The sequence below is a fragment of the Mustela nigripes genome, chromosome 13 (assembly GCF_022355385.1).
Source record: "Mustela nigripes isolate SB6536 chromosome 13, MUSNIG.SB6536, whole genome shotgun sequence".
NCBI lineage: Eukaryota > Metazoa > Chordata > Mammalia > Carnivora > Mustelidae > Mustela > Mustela nigripes.
In genome coordinates this window covers 45,772,111-45,793,098 of record NC_081569.1, presented here as the reverse complement: position 1 = coordinate 45,793,098, position 20,988 = coordinate 45,772,111, and the positions used below count along the sequence as shown (strand labels likewise).

The 20,988-nt window shown below is 48.8% G+C and overlaps 1 protein-coding gene across 12 annotated transcripts in view; it reads left to right on the top strand.

The window, feature by feature from the left end:
• Positions 1-10,701: 10,701 nt before the first annotated feature.
• MEGF11 (multiple EGF like domains 11) overlaps positions 10,702-20,988 on the top strand; it is a 341,793-nt gene continuing 331,506 nt past the window's right edge. For 4 of the 12 annotated variants that reach the window (XM_059372315.1, XM_059372319.1, XM_059372316.1 and 1 more), the window contains exon 1: positions 11,175-11,389. The gene's annotated coding sequence lies outside the window, so the exon portion shown is untranslated. Of the gene's footprint in view, positions 10,851-11,170; positions 11,390-12,076; positions 12,174-12,347; positions 12,454-20,988 lie in introns of those variants that run through there. The other 8 variants (XM_059372313.1, XM_059372314.1, XM_059372309.1 and 5 more) reach the window with 7 other exon arrangements.

Genomic DNA, 20,988 nt, shown 5'->3' with positions numbered 1-20,988 from the left:
CACTGAAGAAACTGAGGCAGCTAAGGGAGAGAGGGCAGAGGAGCTGGCTCATTCACGGGAGGAGGAAGGAGGAGGCGGGGGAGGTGCGCGCAGCCTGGGACAGGCTCCCTCCTTGGCGTACCTGCTTGGAGGGGAAGAGGTGAACGGATGCCCAGCCTCAGAGAACCGCCTTGCAGACCACGCACCCTGCCTCCTGCCGTTTTCTTTTTGGGTCCCTAAATCGAATACATTTTGATTCAATTTGGATGTTCTGGATTAGTGGAAGGGAACGAGGTTTAAAAGAGGTCAGCTCCATTACTCAGCATTATTAATGATGTTGTCGACTGTTAAAATCTCAAAAAACTAGGAAACTAATAAATTTTACATATTGAAAAATCACAGATGGATCAGGCAAATGGATAAATTCTTGAAAGTATTTAATATCTGTTAAGAGGACAGAATGATAAATTCAATATTGAAAACCAATATCAGATTCACAATTACAGGCCATTTATCATAACCCACTGCGTGGACAGCACCTCATTGCAGGGACCATGGTGTGATTCATAAGCAGAGACCCGGAACAAGTCCGTACGAAACGAGAAATAAATCTGCTTTACATATTGGAAACTTATTTCCACTTCCTATCTTTATTGCCAACAATAATGTTAGCTTTCAAGAACAAATTGTTACACATTAAACCCATGCATAATGAACCCAATTGAGTAAAAAACTTCCCTAAGAAGAGCTTTAAATTATTCCAAATTGGGTTATTAGCTTTAACTCTAATTCCTCTGAGAGGGCCCACCAATCTTAGAGTAAGTTTCAGCACTTAACCAGATAGTTGGTTTCCCAGGTTGGGCCCCGAGGTTCTGGCTTTGACCTTTCTTCTCCTGCCCCTCTCCTCCCCTGAAGAGGTCACATGGTCAGGCTAAGGCATGGACATGATAGTATTTAACAGAAGTGTTAATTAAGCAAATTGTAAGAACATTGCAATTTAGCTTTTTTATTGTAAGATGAATGATTCTGCATACTTTCAATATTTGAGTACCTATGAGTAAATGGAATGATTTGAATTCGGACCCTTGCATGTCCTGCTTGGGACACCAGCTCAGATAATGTCTTTTTTTTTTTAAGATTTTATTTATTTGACAGAGAGAGAGAGAGAGTGAGCAGAAGCAGAGGGAACAGCAGGCAGAGAGAGAAGCAGGCCCCCCCACCCCCTGCCATGTGGGGCTCATTCCCAGGACCCTGGGATGTCTGTCACTTAGGTGCCCCTCAGACAATGTTTTAAACTAAACACATCCTGGGCAGGGAGGTGATTTGACTGTGACCTCTCTAATTTCTCCAGTTGCCAAGCTGACATTTGTTTAAAAAACACACAGGGTGGATTTAAAAATTTTTTTTCCCCTGATCTCAAGATTGAGGGGCTCAAGGGGCACCTGACTGACTCTGTCAGTGGAACATGAAACTCTTGATCTCAGGGTTTTGTAAGTTTGAGCCCCATGTTGGGTGTAGAGCTTACTTAAAAGTGAAATCTTTGAAGAAAAAAAAAAAAAGAATGAGGTGCTCAAATGTAGAAAATCTGGAATGTGTAGGAGGGAAAAAGCCTGGTCCTCTCATGGAGGTCACCAATTACATTTTGACATGTGTCTTTTGCATTTCTCTTTCTCTCTCTTTTGCTGTGCATTTTTATATATATACAATTTTCTAGCCCATTCAATCATAATATTGATGCTCATATAGTACTCCATCATTTTATAATGAACCCTTTTCCTAATGTCAAGCACTTAGCTTGCTTCACAAACTTTTCTCCAGTAAAAATAGCATTGCAATAATCATCTTTGTGCATTCATCTTTGGGTGAATTTTTGATCATTCTTTAAGACTTATTCCCAGAAATCTCATTACTGGGTTAAAGAGTGTGAACATTTAAAAACTTTTGATATATACTGAGGCTGAAAAGAGAATTTGATGTAAACCCCTCATTCATGGATTTATTAATTGTTTGCCCAAGCTGCTGGCACAGCCCAGAAATTAATATCATGGCTTTGGAGTCAGATCTGTCTGCGTTCAAGTTCCAGGTCTGCTACGGACTAGCAGGGAGACTTAACCACTTGGACCCTCTGTTGCCACATTTGTAAAATGGGCATCATGATACCTCTTGCTTTGGTTTTTGTGAGGATAAAATGGGACAGCGCCTATCAGATTCTTAGCACGGTGCCCCCGACACACAATAAACACTCCATATGAGGCAAATAGTAGTGGTCTTTATGCATTTTTTGTGGTAGAATATTATATTCTTATAACATGTTTTAAAATATGTAATTTAATATTTTGTCCTTATAACATGTAATATATATATAAAGCCATCATGTAACTTTAAAACCCTTAAGGTTTGATAATATCCTCCATTATCTCCAGAATAAAATTCGAACTTGTCAGTCAATATCCTTCACCCTCAGAGCCCAGCTCACGTCTCCAAACTTCTCTCCATTATGTTTGCTCCAGCTGCCGGCGATGTGTGCCCTTCTGGAGTGTTGCCATGCACCTCCTATCTCGGTGCCCACGTCCCTTCTCCTTCTAGCCCATCCTTCCCCGTCTTCTTCTTCTTCTTTTTTAAAGATTTATTTATTTGAGAGAGAGAGCGAGCGAGAGAACATGGGTGCACAGAGGAAGAGAATCTCAAGCAGACGCCTCCGAGGGCAGGAATCAATCCCAGGACCCTGAGATCAAGAGTCAGATGCTTGGGGCACCTGGGTGGTTCAGTGGGTTAAGCCTCTGCCTTTGGCTCAGGTCATGATCTCAGGGTCCTGGGATCGAGTCCCGCATCGGGCTCTCTGCTCAGCGGGGAGCCTGCTCCGCACCCCCCCCACCTCTGCTTCCCTCTCTGCATGCTTGTTGATCTCTGTCAAATAAATAAATAAATAAATAAATAATATCTTTAAAAAAAAAGAAGAGTCAGATGCTTAACCAATAGAACCACCCAGTCACCCTACGTCCTTTCCCTTCTTTTTACTGTTTGCCAGACTATACTCATGGATTCAGGTGTGGCTCGGGCTCCACCATTTCCATCAGGCCTTTCTGATACAACCCATGGCAACGTGAATATGCTTGTCCTCTGGGCTCGCATGGAGTCTTGTGTGCACCTGGGTCGCGGCGTTTCCCAGTCTCACGTATTACAGTAGGTAAGATGTGTTTCCGTCTCTCCCACCAAACTGGGACCTCTTTAAACATTAAGGTCAGGGACTCCTGGGTGGCTCAGTTTGTTGAGAGGCTGCCTTCAGCTCAGGTTGTGATGCTAGGGTCCTGGGATCGAGTCCCACATCCGGCTCCTGGCTCAGCAGAAGGCTTGCTTCTCCCTCCCACTCTGCCTACTGCTGTCCCTGTTTGTACTCTCCCTTTCTGTTAAATGAATAAATAGAACCTTTAAAAATTCTTTAAAAAAAAACAAAACAAAAACTTTAAGATCATGTCCTATTAATCTTTGCTTTCCTTCATGTCTATTACACAATAGAGGGACTCAACAGAGGTTTGTTCAACATAACATGGCTGGGTGGATAGGACCAGAGAAATCCATAAATGACATTCAAAGGCAAATTGAATTTCAACTGAATTGCGAACTGATTGGACTTTAATTTTTTATTTATCATGAGATTTAGGTTGTACTTTGTGCAATTGTGAAGTGTTTCCTAAGCCTTGGGATACTTAACACTATTTGCAAAGTATTTCCAGGCAAATTATTGAGATTTAAAAATGTGCAAGGAATTTCAGAGGACCCTCTATAAACATATATTAACATATCTCTGGGGAGATTACAGCATCTATTCATTACATAGGTGGGGATACTGAAGCCTGGGAAAGAGAGACGGTGGAGGTATTGGGACCCTGAATTTCCTGCCTTACTTAATTCATACTATGGTTAAAGCTGGAGTTTGAAGCAGTTTTCATACTGACTCTATATACCACTTAACTAGCCATGGTCAAGTATCTGGGTCATGTCTAATTGACAAGGATTATCATTATCAGTATTTTTATTTTTGTCCGTTTGGCTCTGTGTGGGATCTCCAATACCTAGAACAGTGCTTGGCACATCAGAGGCACTCAATCAATATTTGCCCAATGACCAACTAAATCAGCAATCACATTTGGTATGACCCAATCTGCATCCGCTTGGGGTTGTTTAGTTCGACTTGACAAATCATTACAGAGTGCTTTCTGTTTTCCAGACACCTTGCCAAGGAGGTGAGGGTATGAAGACGGATAGCATACCGTTCCTGTCTTCACAGTCTCAACGTCCAGCGTGGGGAGCAGACGCATAACAGATCAATGCTGCGCGCAGTGATTAGTGGTAAGAGAGGCCTATGGACAGGGTTTCAGGAAACCCAGAGGACGGATATGCGGTGCAGCCCAGGAGCTTCAAGGAAAACTTGCTATGGACCATCTGCCTGAGCTTGTCTCCCTGGATGAGTAAAAGAGGTTGAAGAAAGGTGGAAGGGTATTCCAAGCAGAGGAGACCTCACTAGCGAAGACAGAGAGAGGACACGTCATTCATTAATTCATCATTCTTGATGGCCTACTGTGTTCCAGATGTTGTCGTAGGTGCTAGATGCGTGGCAGCAGGCCAAACGAAGTCCCTTTGTCATATAGCTTGTTGTCCAATAGAAACAGGGCCTGCAAGCTTTCAGCATTGCTGGAGGACCAAGAACAGGGCAGGGAGTGGGGGCAGTTTGTTTTATGTGAGAGTTAAGTTGATACTACCTACTTCCACAAAGGATTCGAGGCATGTTTAAAAAGCTAAGGATCTGGGGTGCCCGGGTGGCTCAGTTGGTTGAGTATCTGCCTTCGCTCAGGTCATGACGCCAGGGTCCTGGGATCGAGCCCCATGTCCTTCCTCTCCCTTTGCCCTTCCACCCCTGCTCGTGCTCTCTCTTTTTCTCTCTCTATCTCAAATAAATAATAATAATTTAAAAAAGCTAAGGATTTGCCAAATCAAGCTGCCACTGGGCGGGAGTCCCAGACCCCCTCCTAAGGGGGAGATTCTTCTGCTTCCCCCAAAGTCTCTCGATCGCTGGAGGGAACTGCTAGCAGGGATGGAGAAAGAGGCTGTCCCCAGACCTTGCGTACCCCCAGCAAATCCCTTGGGTCGACTTCATAATTTGGGTTGTGACACAGGGCAGTGAGAGCCTGGCACCTGGTAAGAACTTTATAAATGCTGGTTGAATGAAAGCATGAGGACGATGACTTTATTTGTAAAGCAAAGAAGTAACCAATCCCTTTGAGTATTGATCTGAGTCTATGGACGAGGAACATTATGAGCTTTCTGGAAAGAAAGATGACTCCTATGCCAACACCTTGCTCCACTCCAGTCAGAGGATAAATAACCAAAAACAAAACCCATGTGCCTTCATGTCCAAGTCCAACTCTTGATCCCTCCAACACGAGGCCAGGCACTGTCTGAAACCTTGGAGATATTGAAATGCCTTTATGGAATTCACTGTCCAGTGGGGGCGGGTAGACCCGTGAACGGATAATCATATGACAGTGAGAAGACTACTAATTGATGCAGGTAAACTGATAGGGTAGAGGGGCCAAGAAAGACCTTGTCAGTGACCAGACTTTTAAAGGACAAGACTGGAGTTTGCCAAGCTTGAAAAAGGTTGGGAAGGGCGTTCAGGTCCTGAGAACAGCAGAAATAAAGTTGGGTAGGCAGGAGGTAGGGGGAAGCAGAACATTGGGTGAAATTCACGACGTTTGGATAAACTGGCATGACTATCAGGTAGGGTGTAAGGGTTGGCGACTGTTGAAGGTGAGGAACGGGGGATGTGTTTAGAGATATACTTTCCCCAGTTATCTGCTGCAAATGCAAGAAAAATAGTATCAAGAAGTATGATTACACACATTTGAGTCAGAGGCTTACTTTCCACCTAATGGTTTTATTATCATTACCATTCTCTTGACAGCATTCATTTACATGTGCTCTGGACCCCAAATCAAAGCAAATCAGAATATGACAAAGGTGTGTCAGTGAGATGAGGTTTTTGATGGAGGATGCATTTTCTCTCTTTTGTGAGTAAGCAGTTTACATCCCGCTGGGTTGCAGACTGCTATGGCATAAGGACCATTTCCACTGATTTCACTTTGGCCCCTAACAAACCACATTTCATAATTACCTTTTACCTAGACAGCACCATTAATATAATGGTAACTTACATAAAATCTGCATACGTGGATATGCTAAGTTCATTCATTAACTTCCAGAATCTCAAATCCTCCAAGGACTTTCAGGAACCTTCATGACGCCCCTGAAAGCTGCGTTTTGCATCTGATTCTCTCATTTCTGTAAAAAAGATTCAGAAATTCATGTTGCTTGTCTGCAGTCCGCTGAGTTCCTTCTCTTGGACAAATTGGTCTTGGACAATGTACATCCCATAAATTGCTTCCACGGCATCTTGTGCTTGTAGGAGGACTACGGGCTTAAGATGTGCTACATTTCACAGCATCACATTTGGTCTCTTTTCCTGGTAAACATGGAGGCAAGAGAACAGACCCAATTCAACTTTGCCAGGATGCAAGGAAATTCAGTGTCTCCATGCCACATTTCTTTGAGCATCATAACAAATAATAGCGTAATAATGTCATGACAACAACCTATAATTTAAATAAATCCATGAAAATGTACAATGGAGAGATTTTCAGCCCTGGCTTCTGAGAATTCAAATTCCATTTAATTCCCAGTTTAGTGCCATTGGTCCTTCTCACAGTTCTACGTAAATAGATCTCTACCGAGCTCATTAAATATTCCATCCATATTCAAAGTTTTTAACTATTGAACACAATCTAATAAATACAACCAAGCTAATCAAGACTTTGATTGGTGGCTGTGTGTTCATAAAAAGCTCGTGAGGAAAGTTATTCCACTTGGGTTTAATTTGGATCCTTGGTCTCCCTCCCCTGTTTTTGAGTGAGGGCAGGAATTATACGTGTGTGCAGGTGTTTTGAGTTGTGTTGGTGTGGACGCAGGTGCGCTGGGCTGTTTGTCTCTTGGTGATCTGGGTGCCGGGCCGGATTGCTGAGTGTAGGTATGTCAGAGGTTGTGTCTGGTGTACTGCCAGGGTGTGTTACATGAGCGGGGGTAACACTAGTGGGTTCCCTTGGTTGCTGCCTCCTCTGCGGTTTCTTCTCTGTGTCTTGTCAATGGCTCGGTCACAGGGATCCCACAGTCCCTATAATTATTTGGAGGGTATCTGAAGGTTGCTTTTTCTCAGGGCTGTGTAAGTAAAAGTTAGTGCCTGAGAGCCAGTGCTTTCTTTTGGCTGGAAGGTGGTCCTTGTTTGCATTACCCTAGTGCCAGCCCTACAGTGCAAGACTCCAGTGGGTGGAGCTCCGAGCAGACTTGAATTCAAATGCGGGTTCTATCACTTTGGCTTGGACCCTCAGTTTCCCCTTCTGTGAAAGAGGGGGTGATACTGCCTGTTATAGATTATTGCCGGGAGAGTTAAATGAGACCCTATGTATACCTCAGTAATAAACTGTAGACATGGGGGCGCCGGGGTCGCTCAGTCAGTTAAGAGTCTGCCTTTGGCTCAGGTCATGTTCTGAGGGTCCTGGGATCGGCCCCCGCATCGGGCTCCCTGCTCTGAGGGACTTCTGCTTCTTCCTCTCCCTCTGTCTGCCTCTCCCCCTGCTTGTGCTCTCTCTCTGCCAAATAAATAAATAAAATCTTAAAAAAGGTGAACTGTATTTTATTTATTCTTTTAATAAGGCTAAGCCCCTTGTAATAGACGTGGAGGTAAGTAAGACCCCAATTACCTTCAGGTGTGGTGGGAAGATAGACATTTCTCAAGCAAACTAATACAGCAAGTTGCAGTGGAGGAGGTGAAATCTTTCCGTCATTCAACAAATCCCAGTCATCCCCTGATGTGTTCTCTGTGGCTGTTCCTCCCTGGGACTTTAAGCCACGGCTCTGCCGAAAACAAGATGGGAAAAGGCAATCCCTCAGCAAGGAGAAGAGGGAGAGGTTAGGAGAACAAAGGGAATTCCCTGTACACTTGAGCAGAGGAAAGGTGGGGAGCTCTGCGGCTGGAGTCCTGTGTCCTAGCCTTCTGAAGTTCATTTATTTCTAAAAATGAGAAGGCCCTCCCACTTTGGTCACCAGAGTTTTGGTGTTTGGAGATGGCAATGAGCTGGGTGTCATGTGCCATTTCACGGGAGAAGAGACACTTGGGAGAAGGAAGGATAGGAGAAGCCGAGGGGGAAGGGAGTGAGTGGGAGCAAAGGCAATGACGTCTATTCTGCTTGGGCTCTATTTTCTGAGTGACCCTGAGCCAGGCGATTCTTCTTTCTGAGCCTGGATTTCCTCCTCTGTATGACGGGGATAGTAGCAGTGTCTATCTCATTATTGTTCCCATTTTGCAGATGAGGACACTGAAGCAGAGAGGGATTAGGTAATTCACTCGCCCTCACATAGCTAACAAGTGATGGAGCCAGAACTTGAACTCAGGCACGTGCCTTGGGGGCCTCTGCTCTGCATCCCCTCACTCCACTCCTGTTTTCTATTGTCTTTTTGCCCCCGTTAGACTGCAAGCTTTTTGAGAGCAGGTTTATAATTCACAATAGTGAACTTCTGTCTCAGATTAGGCATTTCAAGCCTGGTAGCCTGGTCTATGATGTTATAATTTCCCAAATAAACTTGCAGCTGGGTTGAACGTGTCCCCAGCAGTGGCATGTGCAAAGTGGCGCTCCCACAAGCAGGCACTCAGGGCTCCAGCGTGACCCCGAGCCGACCCTCAGAGACGTTTGCTAAAAGTGTTCCTGGCTCTGCTGGGACCTGTGTCCTTGGAGGCCTGCCATCTGGGTGGAGAAGGTGCAGCTTTATAGATCTATGGGGCTTTTTAGAGTATGGCAGAAACCCAGGCAACCCCCAGCTGCGCAATTCACGCCTGACAGCGTGGCAGTGTGGGAGTGTGTGCCAGAGGCAGGGAGGTGGGGGGCAAGTTGCTTCCTGTGCATTTGCTCCTTGAGATGGGGTGGAAGGGTCATCCAGGAAGACCTGCCCACCTCCTTGAACCTGGCAGCACTGGGGTTTGAGAATTACCAATGGCTGTCTACCACCTAGAGGTGAGGGTCAGATGCAGGGTGGGTGGAACGTATAACCCAAAAGGCAATGTGAAGATGAAAGCAAATATGCAAATATCCACCTTGTGTACTCTCATTGCTAACAGTTCCCCAGTGCCCCTCTACCCATTATTTGGGTTAATCCTCAGAGGGCTCACAGTGCTCTTATCATTCCCATCTTAGTTACAGGGTAACTGAGGTTAGGGAAGAGAAGTGGCTGCCCAGTGTCACAGTTAGTAAGGGCTGGAGTTCTCTTAGCCTTTGGCATCTCTGATTCCCACAGACTGCAGCACTCAGAGCTGGAGAAAGCCTTGGAGAGTGTCTGTTTCAGCCCTTTCAGGATCAGATGGGGAAACTGAAGGTCAGAGAGACGTAGTGACGGACCACGGTGACACAGCTGGTTAGTGACAGCCCTGAGATTTTGCCAGGAGTAGGGTGAAGCAGGAAGACTCCCAGGGTGCCAAGTTTAAGGAGGGGTTCCCTCTTAGATGCTGACTTTGAACAATGAATGACACTGAGAGCGAACCCCTTTTTAAATGTGCCCTAGTTGCCTCACTTGCTAACCCTAATCCCAGCCCTGGCCAGATGTTGTTTCTGGTTTTGTGTTGTGAAACAACAGAGGCCCAAGCATGGGCTTATTTATTGGATTTGGTATCTCAAGGCAGGGGACTCGATGGGATATTTGTGTGGGGTTTTGCCAGTATCCCAAGATGGGTTTCTCCATCTGGGCTGGATGGAGGGTCTGCTTCTGGTTGGTACTATTGAAAGGACAGGATTGAAGGGAGTGAACTCTAGCCCCAGAAATTAGAGGTGAAACTAGGAGAATGATGATCCGTCTTGACAAAGGAGGGCTGCAGAATGGGTTCCGAGGGAATCCGGACCCTGCGGCTCTCCTCTGAATCCCACTGGGCTGAAACGTGGAAATGCCATGAAAAAACCTCTTGCCCCAATCAGATTCAGAATGAAGACGATTATCAGTGGTTGACCTTTGAGGGCTAGGTGCCCAAACACAATTACTTGCAGACACACATTTCTCCAAGCTTCAGACAACCTGTTCGCTTTATTTGTAAGAAACTCCTGGGGAGAGATGTGTACAGCACCTTTCCCCCAGTCTGAGCCTCCCTGCTTTTGTTCTAGTTCAAGGAGAAAAGGAGACAGATCACACACAGCAGTGTCCCATTGCTGCTTTATCCCTAATAAGCAGAAGCAGGTTGGTGAGTCTTCCATTGCTCAGAAGGGCTGGGGAGAGGGGTTCGTTCCACTCTCTACATCTGGGCGAAGTCTTTCATTAGGGCTCAGCACCTCCTAGGAGTGCGGGTGGGCTAGCAGGGTGGCCCAAGGTGGGAGAACGCTTCCTCCTAGTGGCCCTGCGGGTCTGGGGCTTGGGACAGCAGTGGTCTCAGCCCTGCCTCTGGAGACCTCAGCAAGTCCTTGTTCTCTTCTCTCTGGGCGACAGTTTCCTTCTCTTAACCACGCTTGGGAGTTTGACATTCTGCCCCATGTGCCTTCTGGCTTTATGCCCCACCCCCGGGGTGTGTGTGTGTGTGTGTGTGTGAGATTTCACAAGCCGCTTTCTGGGGTTCCAGTCTCCAGCCCTGGCTGGTCCTTTCTCTATCCTTAGCCTGTTACCAGCAGGCCTGAGGGGCTCCCCCGGCCCACCTCAGCACCCACCGGGGGAGATCTCCCATCCTGAGGCAGCCCGCAGGCGGTTCTGACCCACCGGGAGGGAGGAAGGGAGGACAAACGACTGTAGAGGTGGGAAAGGATGAAAAAGCGAAGAGACACAGAGAGGGGATAGAGAGAGGAAAGAGGGATGGGTGAGGACCGAGCAGAAGGGCGAAAAGGCCGGGTGGAGTGGTAGGGTGGAGAGAAGGGATGCTGGAAAATCCAGAATCCGAGAACAGGGAACCTAAAGGAAAGCTGGAGAGGGATTGCAGGATAGGAAAAAGCAGGCGAGCGAGCGAGGGAGGGAGAGCAGGGTCTGAAAGGACCGAAGAGGGAGAAGGAGGGAAAGGGGGAGGGAGGGAGCCACGAGCAGGGAGGGGGGAGCTGGGAGGAAAGAGGAGGGAGGGACCGAGGGACGCGGGGGGTGGGGGCTGGCTCGGCAGCAGCAGCCGCGGCTTCAGCCGCCCGCCGGCTCGCTCGCTCACTCGCTCACTGGCTCGTGGAGCCTGCCGCCCGGCTCTCGGCTGCCCGCAGCTCCGGCTCCTGGCCCGGCGCTCTGGCGCGGCTCGGGCTCTGGAGGACAGGACCGCGCGACTGGCCGGCCCAGCCCGGGGCGGCCGCCGAAGCAGGTAGGTGGCGTAGCCGGGACTGCGAGGACGCGGAGCCTGGACGCGCGGGGGGCACTCGGAGACGGTGGTTGGGGGCTGCGGTCCCGGAGAGGTGGCTTTGGAGCCTCGCGACTAACTTTCCACCTGCTCCGCGGATCTCTGCTGCCCTGCTCGGTGCGGAAGCCGAGTTTGGCGCGGGGAGGGCGGGCGGAGAGAATGCCGGGGCGTGGGAGAAAGCCGGGGGGTCCCGGCAGGACGCGGGGCGCCCGGCGTGGGCAGGCGCCGGCCCTCTGGCCGCAGTCGGGACGCAGCGCCCGTGGCGGGGAAGACCTGAGCGCAGCGGCGCGGCGCGCTGGTCCGGGGAGGGCATCCCGTCGCCCCTCGGAGTCTCAGGACTCCCACCCCCCGAGCCTCCCCAAGCCACCCCGGGCGCGCAGACTGCGCGCAGTGCTTCGGGCGCGCTCCCTGCCAGGGTCGCGGTGCGGAGCCTGCGGGGCGCGACCAGGTTCCCCTCCGGGGCCCGCGGAGCGCCTCTCCGCCGCCAAGCCCCAGCCCGAGCCTGCGCGCTTTTGCGTTTTGCAGGCGCGAAACGAACGTACGCTCCTTTCATTCTTTCTCATCCGGTGGCCCCGATTCTCTTCGGGGAGGTCTGGGACGCGAACAGCCCTGTGGGTCGACTTCCTGGACGTCCCTCCCGCCCTCCGCGGGGACCCCAGCTCCCGAAGTTGAAAGAGAAGCGAGACACTCCCAGCGCGCGCCTGGAGCGCGGTCCCGAAGTTCCCAACTTCTCGCTCAGCCCCAGGAGGTAGTGTTGGAGGTGGGGTAATGGTGGTGGTTGCGGCCCCTTGGAGCTACAGAGCGCAGACGCCTTCCTTTTGGACTTGGTTTTTTTTTCCTAATATGTTAGAAAAAAATTCGACCTAAGGAGGTGTAAAATTGTTCCCCCCGGGCGTCCAGGTCGGTGAGTGTGATGGAGCCGTGACCCGTCGGAAACCTGGGAGTGCTGAGCCGGGGATTGACGGTTCCCGGAGTTCCCAACCTTGGCGGCTTTCTCCCGGACCTGGGCTCATCTGCTCCATCATCCGGTAGTTGCTCTCGGGATCCGTTCCTCCTAGCCCGCGCTGCGAGGCTAGTCTGCGTCCTTCCCGCGTGGTCAGGTTCTCTAGAAAAATATTTCAAAGTGGCTCCGCTTCGGGATCTCCCACTCCGTCCGCCCGGGAGCGGATGAAGCAGGGCCTCTGGCGGGTTGCAGGAGGCCTTGGAGTGGTTTGGGATCCCGGCCATATGGGCTCGTTCTGGCTAGGGTATTCATGCCCGGGCGTCAGTATCCCTACCCCCCGCCCTCCACCTCCCCGCGCTCTGCCGGGGAAGCAGGGGTTAATTCCTCGGCCAGGTGTCCACCCTCGAGCGGAGGTCGGCCGTGGCTCTCGGAGCCTGCGGGGGGCGTGGGTCCGCTGGCTTCCGGAGTCCTGGAGACCGGATTCGCCGCGCGTGAGGCTTCCTCGGAGCTAGCGGCCCCTGTCTCGCAGCCTTCTTTGTTGGAGTGCTATTGGACAGATTTCTCTTGAAGGGTTTGGAGCAGGTTTAGTGGGACCGAGAGCTGGGGGCTTCGAGAAAAGGGTTCCTCCGTGGCCATCTTCCCTGGACTCCTCGTAGGTTAGGCGGGGTCCCGGGAGGGCTTCGAACCGGCCACCCAGGAACACTCAATCTTCAGTTTGGCGGGTTTTCCCTGGTGCACGCCACACACCTCTTTCGGTTGCTCACAGATTGTTGAAGCCCCTCAACGTTCAAGGTCTGCTCAGTCTCCATCTCTTACTCCCATCTCCCAGATCAGCAAACTGAGGCTCAGAGACGTGAAAGGACTTGTTTAGAGCTGGTTAACGGGTGGAAGGGAATGTAAACCAGGTCTCCTGACTCCTAGTTCAGTGCCGCCCTTTTCTTTTTTTTTTCTAGAACTCTCATCATCACTTTCTTAGCATGGGGCAGGTGCTTCCAGGCTGGCCACAGTGTGCCCTTGGCAGGTCTTGAGGATTGGTTGTGAGTTTAGAGGTAGTGGACTGGTTTCTGGATTCTCTTGTTAGTCTCTGTGCTGGGATCGCCTCCCAGGATAAATCACGGAGGTGACAGTTTGTTGCATGCCTGCACTGAACTCTGCGGGTAAAGGAGCCCTTAGACCTGGCCTGGCCCCATAAAAGCAACCCATGGGGAGAGCAGCTGTTGTCTTGTAGCCAAGGAAGCTAGACCTTCTCAGGTGAAATCGCTTTTGGAGGGGGCCAAATGATGGATAGTCTGGAGAAGGGAGGGTTTGGAATTGAGCCTTCGGTAGATTTCCAGGTTGGGGAGGAGGATTGTGGGGCACAAGGCTTGAACACAAAGAGAGGGGCAGGAAAGCTCATGACTTGTTCAGTGACCAGTAAAAGGACTGCAGAGTCAGGGCCGGTAAGAATTTGGCTTTTGAGAGAGAAGCACTAGGACAGTTGAAAGAGCCAGCTCTTCAGAAAACTAACTCCAAACGCATCCCCAGAATCTTCGAACTCTACATCTAGGGTGAGCAGTTGGCTGGGAATTCAGCACCCCAGGAGACAAGGGTTATATTCAGCCTTTTGCTTCTCCTTTACCCCTTTCTCCTTGTTCCTTGGGCTTTCAAATGGTTTCTTTGTCCCTTCCCATCCATGACTTTTAGAATTTATTTATTTATTTTTTAAAGAGTTTATTTATTTATTTGACAGACAGAGATCACAAGTAGGCAGAGAAGCAGGCAGAGAGAGAGGAAGAAGCAGGCTCCCTGCTGAGCAGAGCCCAGATGGATGCAGGGCTCCATCCCAGGACCCTGGGATCATGACCTGAGCGAAAGGCAGAGGCTTTAACGCACTGAGCCACCCAGGCGCCCCGACTTTTAGAATTTAGATACTTAAGGGTTTTGAACATACTGTTGGACCTATGATGGGCAGGGCGTTTACTGTGCTAGGAATGTTTAGTCAACAGGTAGTTCTCGAGCTCATTGTTTTTGCCAGGCACTGGTCTAAGTGTTGGGGTTACACTGATGAACCAGACAGGCAGAGTCCCATATCTCATGATGCTGACATTCTAGGCTCCTGTTCTCCGTGAGGTGAAGTCTAGATGTGGAAAGGAGGCAAATACACAAAAGATGTTGGAAGAAATGGGACAGTATAACAGAGAATTCTGAGCCTCCCCTCTAGTGGTTCAAGGCTCTGAGGTAAAAGGCTTGAAGCTCTTGGCTATGAGATTTGGAGATTGTGTGGTCTTCCATGACCCCAGGCCCTGGTTGCCAAGGGTAACCCAGAGGCGGCTGCATTGAAGACCTTAGATATGGCTTTGGGGGAACAGCTCGGCAGAGCTTCTGCCAATCAGAGCACGGGGAGAGAGAGCTGGTGAGTGTTGGCAACTAGGATCTTGCTAGATCTCCATAGATACCGGTGCCAGGTAACCATGTACCTCTTAAATTTCAGTATCTACGGCTATTTGAAACTGTAGCCCCATTATACAGATGGGTAAATGGAGCCCTGACTCTGCAGATTGGGATAGCTATGCCAAAAGGAGCCTAGCACTGTAGAGTCCAGGTATCCCTGATCTTTGATTTCATTTAAAATAATGTTGTTTCCTTTCTATTTTGTAGACCAGGGGCTCTTAATTTCACCTGGAAGACGTATTTAAACACAGATTGCTGGGCTCCGCCCCCATTTCTGATTCAGCGGGTCTGGAGTGGGTCCAGTAATTTGAATCTGTAACGAGTTCCCAGGCGACGCAGAGGTTCTTGGTCTGGGACCACGCTTTGAGAACCACTGTGGTAGAACAAGGGAAAGTGAGAGATTTTCTTGAGATTATGCCTGCAGTCCAGAAGTCTGGGTGGAACAAAGGCTGTGATTTAGCTCTAGGAACTCCCAGAATTTGCCTATGTGTGATTCCCTCCCCCTGCCCCCCCACAGGAGGCCATAGAATTAAAAGAATATTTTATCTTCATCAGCACACACAGAGAGAGAATGTATTGCAATATAATTAGGGAATAAATAGGTGCCCTGTGGCTCTGTGGGGGTTTATTATAGCAGTGGTTATAATTGAAAAGGTGTCATCTGCTTCAAGAACCCCTCATGAAACTTTCATGGCCTGGGTGGTCAGTGTCCAAAAAGGCATGTCTTCTTCATTTAAAAGAAAGTCGGAGAGATTGCTTCTCCTGCTAATGGGACTATCTGTGTTTCATTTCACAGTAACTATGCAATGTGTTCTTAAAGGAGAGAGAGAAAAATTGAACAGCCAGTGTGAACAGAGAGGGGTTGGAAGAAGTCCACATCACAGGTTTACAGATCTGTTTGTTGAACATTTTGGAATGTTTTGAAACTGTCTGTTTCACCTAGATTTCTGATGTGAAGCTGCATCTCAGCAGGAGGAAAGGAGAGTTTGTGTTTCAACTTAGCTGCTTGGGTAAATGTAACAGCGCATTTTATCCCCAACGTGTTAATTAAGCCCCAAAGAAAAGAACCATAAAAAGGTTGTTTTCCTAAATGCTGGCATTTTTCATCTGGATCCTATTTATTGATTATTTTACTGTTGAGAAGGAGCAAAAAATCCATGTTTTTATAGCAAATAAAGCTGGCTACAGTAATTATGCAGGCTCAACATGTCTGTTCTGGGTGCAGGAAGTTGGAATTCAGCCTGACTCTCAAACATTTGGGTGAGATCTAATTGAGAAAGACATTTCAAAGAACAAATATTTAGGAATGCGGAGTTCCATTGATGGTCTCTCTGAGCCAAGTGCAAGTATCTTGCTTTTAGCTTGATCCTCAGAAGCTGGGGGATGCTAGAGGGAAGGACCTGGTCAGTAATGCTGAGGCCAGAGTCAAATCGTGAGGCTGAAACCTAGAAATCATCAGTGAGGTTTAAGTAAAGGGAAGACAGATGCTTTCAGGGAATATATATGCTCTGGAACCGGTGAGCCAAGGGAGAAATCAATCAAATATAGATCGAACACTTATCTGATTGTCTAGTCTCAGGACAGGCACAATGAAGGCTGGGACCAGGACTTTTACTTGTTATATATCTCCCATCATGCTTGGCTGAGGTATCTTTAGGGACCAGAGGCCTCTATTAGAGTAGGTATCAGTCAGGATTGTAGATAGCAGGAAACTTGAACTCCAGGAACTTAGTATCTCCCATTGCAAGAGGTGTGGGCTGTGCTGCCCGAGCTTGGTTTTTTCAGTGATTCAACTGCATTATCAAGATCTAGATTCTTTGCATCTTTCCTTGTTCATAAGGTCACAAGATGGTTGCAACAGCTCCAGCTATTACACTTTTACAGTAAGAAGCAGAGGCAGAAAAGGCTGGAGGAGAACCTTTCCCAAAAGCTCCTGCGCAGACTTTCCCTCAGGTCTCCCTGGCTGGAAATGCAAATCACATGATCATGTATGTCAACCACAGGCCAGGGAAGATGACCGCCGTCACTGGCCTAGAACCATCATGATTTGTGTGTTGGGCCGCAGAGAGGAAGGCTTTTGGAAAGAAGCAACCAATAGTAACTGCTATAGAGTTTTAAGACCTGGGTTTGAATCATCTGTCTATTTTTCGCCTTGTGACCTAAAGCCTTTTACTTTTTTGTGCCTCAGTTTACTCATCTAAATAATGGGGATTTATTGGGAAGATAAATCTGAATTCACTCAATAATTACAATTGACTGGTGGTATACAATAAGTAGATTATTTGAAGGTTTGACCTCTGACATCAAAGAATTATGATCTAGTGCCGGAGGCATGAGATGACTGGACTATCAAATAATTAGAGAACAATCAGAACAATAGTGACAACAAACAATCAGAGTAGGTATATAATTATGACTTGCAGACCAACCGTGGTAGGAGGAGCGTGACATCAGGGGAGCCACAGTCGTTAGGGAAGGCTTCCTGGAGGAGGTGTTTCATAGTGCATACTGGAACTCCAGCATTTAAGTGTAGATGGGTTATTAGCTCCTGCGGCCCGAATTGCTTCCTCTTGCCTTTCTCTGTGGTAAAATGGGACCATTAGGCCAAGATGAGATCTATCTCAACAGTTAGTGTCTTTGACAGTCCAGATGTAGCCAGCTGTGGTTCAGACTGGCAGACAGGTCCCAGCGGCTTCCTTACCTGTCTTGGATTCCTGGTTTTTGCTAACCCATCAGTCTCCCCCTCTCATGCTACATTTCAGTTGCCAATTAGCTATTACTGTTATTACTATTATTATTTGGATATCTGGCCGCGTTGTAAAATTTATGCCTAAATTGAAATTTGATGTCTTTCCATGTCTCAAGCCATCCACTCTTGTGGATACTTCATATTTTTTGTTGGCACCCCCACCTTCCCAGCTGCTTGGGCTCCAAACCTCAGCCACACTTTGATGCCCGCCCCCTTCCTCGAATTTCAGTATTCATCCACCAGCTTTCTTACATGTCTCGGGTATTCATCCACCAGCTTTCTTACATGTCTCGGGTTAAGCCCTCCTTTACAACGTGAGACATCCCCTTCATTCTGGTTCTTTCTGTCTCATGCTGGGCAATGGCTCTGGTCTCCTGCTCCCATCCTCCATCCTCCAGGCACAGGGACATATGTCACAAGGAATAGTCTCTAGAGCTTTGTAAATAGTACAGTTTGTAATCTGAAGACAGAGGGGGCAGCGAGTCTGGAATCTGGGGCGACAGACACATCGTGTCACTCGGGGGGCCATTTCCCAGCCTTGCATCTCTCTCTCCTTCCAGTCATCCTAAGACCTTGTTTATTCTCCAAGTGTCATCTACCTTTTTCCCTGTAGTCATCAGTGCATGAAGCCCAAACTCCTCAAATAGACATTCAAAAACTTCCACACCCCTCTGCCTCCTGCCTCACCATCTTTACCTGCTAGGACCCACCACCCCTGGCACCTTCAAGCCCGCTTCAAGTTCTGCCTTTCTCCCTGTTTAAGCCGAGCCACCCTTTCCTTCAAGGCCAGTGTCAGAGCCGCGTCCTCATTAGACCTCCCCTGACCACTGGGGCCCACAGCGATCTCGAAACATTGATCTTTCCCTTCCCTGAGCTTGTGTAGTAATTACCGCTACACGGCCAATTCCGTACTTAGTAATATGACGCCGCTGCCATTGCTCCGCATCCGGTTGGAACATTCCTCATTTTCCCAATGGGATGTAAGATGATTGAGGTCTAAGATTGGGTGTGTGTGTGTGTTGGGGGGGTCCTTCTTCGTATCCAACATCAGGCACTTCCGTGTGTACTTATGAATTAATAAATCACAGGAATAGGGGAAGTAAAATTATTTACCTGAAAAGTCAGTTCATCATCCCCCCCCCCCCTTTGGTTTAGGGAAAAGACTAAATTTGCTGAATGTCTGCTGTATGCTGGGTACCACTTCAGATGATTCTTCAGGACCTGTTTTAAGTCAGCCTTGTAACACCCCTGGGAATTTGGGGTTATGGCTGTCATTTCACTGATGAGGAAATGGAGGCTGGGAGAGGTCAAGTGGCTTGCCACACTTACTCAGCCAGCGGGAGGCAGAGAGAGGGTTAAGGTCAAGCTTTTCCTCTGTGTCTATTTCATGTATTTTCAGGGAGGTTCTCCCCACCCTGTGGTGCTCTGTACTCCCAGACTTTTCCATATTTGCTGTGTCCCCCACCTCCTTCTGTCACCTGTTTCTGATGAGACTCAGACCGTGTTTTGTCCCAAGAGTGTGTCCCAGGGGGGCACCTGGGTGGCTCAGTGGGTTAAGCCACTGCCTTCGGCTCGGGTCATGATCTCAGGGTCCTGGGATCAAGTCCTGCATCGGGCTCTCTGCTCAGCGGGGAGCCTGCTTCCTCCTCTCTCTCTCTCTCTCTCTGCCTGCCTCTCTGCCTACTTGTGATCTCTCTCTGTCAAAAAAAAAAAAAAAAAAAAGAGTGTGTCCCGGGGGCTTTGAAAACTCTGATGTTTCCCATGACTCTTTCCTGAGGACCCGCTCCTCCTGTTAGGTTGTCGGTTGCAGTGATCACTCGGCTTTTTACCTTTTTACCTTGACTGTCTTTCCTGCCGCCTGCAAGCCTGAGCTAGAGACCCCTTTAGAGCAGAAAACACTGTGCTCAAGCCGGGCCTGAGCCATATTTTCTGACCTCCTCTGCCCTTCCTCTCCCTGATCCCACCCTTTGTATCCATCCACCCTCCCCTGCCACCACTCCTATCCTGGGTCTCGGGTGTCACCTGTGGAAAGAAGACACCGCTGCTGATTGGTCAGCGGGAGTGTAGTCTGTTGGAGGAGTCTGCCGGGCCCTGGGGGTTACGACAGGCATTCTTCTGTCCTCTCATTTATTCATTCTGTAAATACTGAACATTGACCACAGGTTCAGCGTAGCAGGGAATGAAATGAAGTCTTTGCCTTCGTGGAGCTTGTATTGAAGTGAGGGGAGACAGATGGTAAAAAAACAAACACATTATATAATATACTTTGTGTGGTTATAATGAAGAAAGATAGCGAGGGAAAGGGGTATATGTGGTAATGGGATGCCGCTATCTTATACAATGTGATCAGGGAAGGCCTCTCTGATGGTGACATTGGAGCAGAGACCATGAGGAAGGATGCCATGTGGATATCAGGGGCAGAGGGCACTGGGCAGAGGGAAGAGCAAGTGCAAAGGCCCTGAGGTGAGAACTTACCCAGTAAGTTCGAGGATCAGCAAGAAGACCAGAGGGGAGCTTGGTAGGAGGTGAGACTCCTCTCTTCAGCCTCTGCACTGCCTCAGAGACACTGTCATCCTTCTCACAGCTGTTGCCACTGGCTGAAGTGGCCACTCAGTCAGGTCCCACTTGACTGGCACAGCTCAGCTGTGGCCCCCCCACCCTATAGGGGGCTTCCATCTCTGCCCTCTCTTGTCTGTCTACCTCTGCTCTGAGTTCCTATAACTCTCTCCTTTTCACTACACAACTGAGCCCTTGCTGGCATGCATGCTGGCTGGTCTCCTTCCCCTGGGTGTGTTGGTCACACCTTCCTAATGAACCCGCCCATGGAAACTGGTTTCTCTCCCCTCCCCAGAAGCCAGCCCAGAGTGGGGCTCAGTGTCTACCCATTGGTGATACTGGTGTCAGAGGCAGGAAGGATGTGGAAGCGTCTTCACACTAAGCCCAGTGTCCCTGCACAATAGACAGGAAATCTTTTATTCCAGGCATTCTTGGAGCACTCTGAGGTGGGAGCCTCAGGTGCTTGCTGGGAACGGGGAGGAGGAATCTACCTTTCCCAGGACTTGGCTGCTGCTTTGGCTCTGAGTGGGGGATGGAGAGGAGCTGGGATGTGGAGGAGTCCTGCTTCTTTATCAGCCTTTATTGCTCGCTCAGGGAGGGCTAACATGTTTTAGGAGCAAAGGAGGAGGGAATGCATTCACCCGGGTTTCTGGAGACCTCTCTGGCATCCAGGGCAGGAATTCTGGCTGGGGTGGTTGACTTGTGCGTGACCTTGGCTGAATCATGTAACCTTTGCTAGTTTTGTAGTTTCTTCTCAGCCAAGCCACCTATATCCTCATCCATTGTCGAAGAGACCTGATTTTAACAAAAGATTTATTTACTCATTTGAGAGAGAGAGAGAAGCAGAACGAGTGGGGTGCAGGGGAGTAGGAGAGGGAGAGGCAA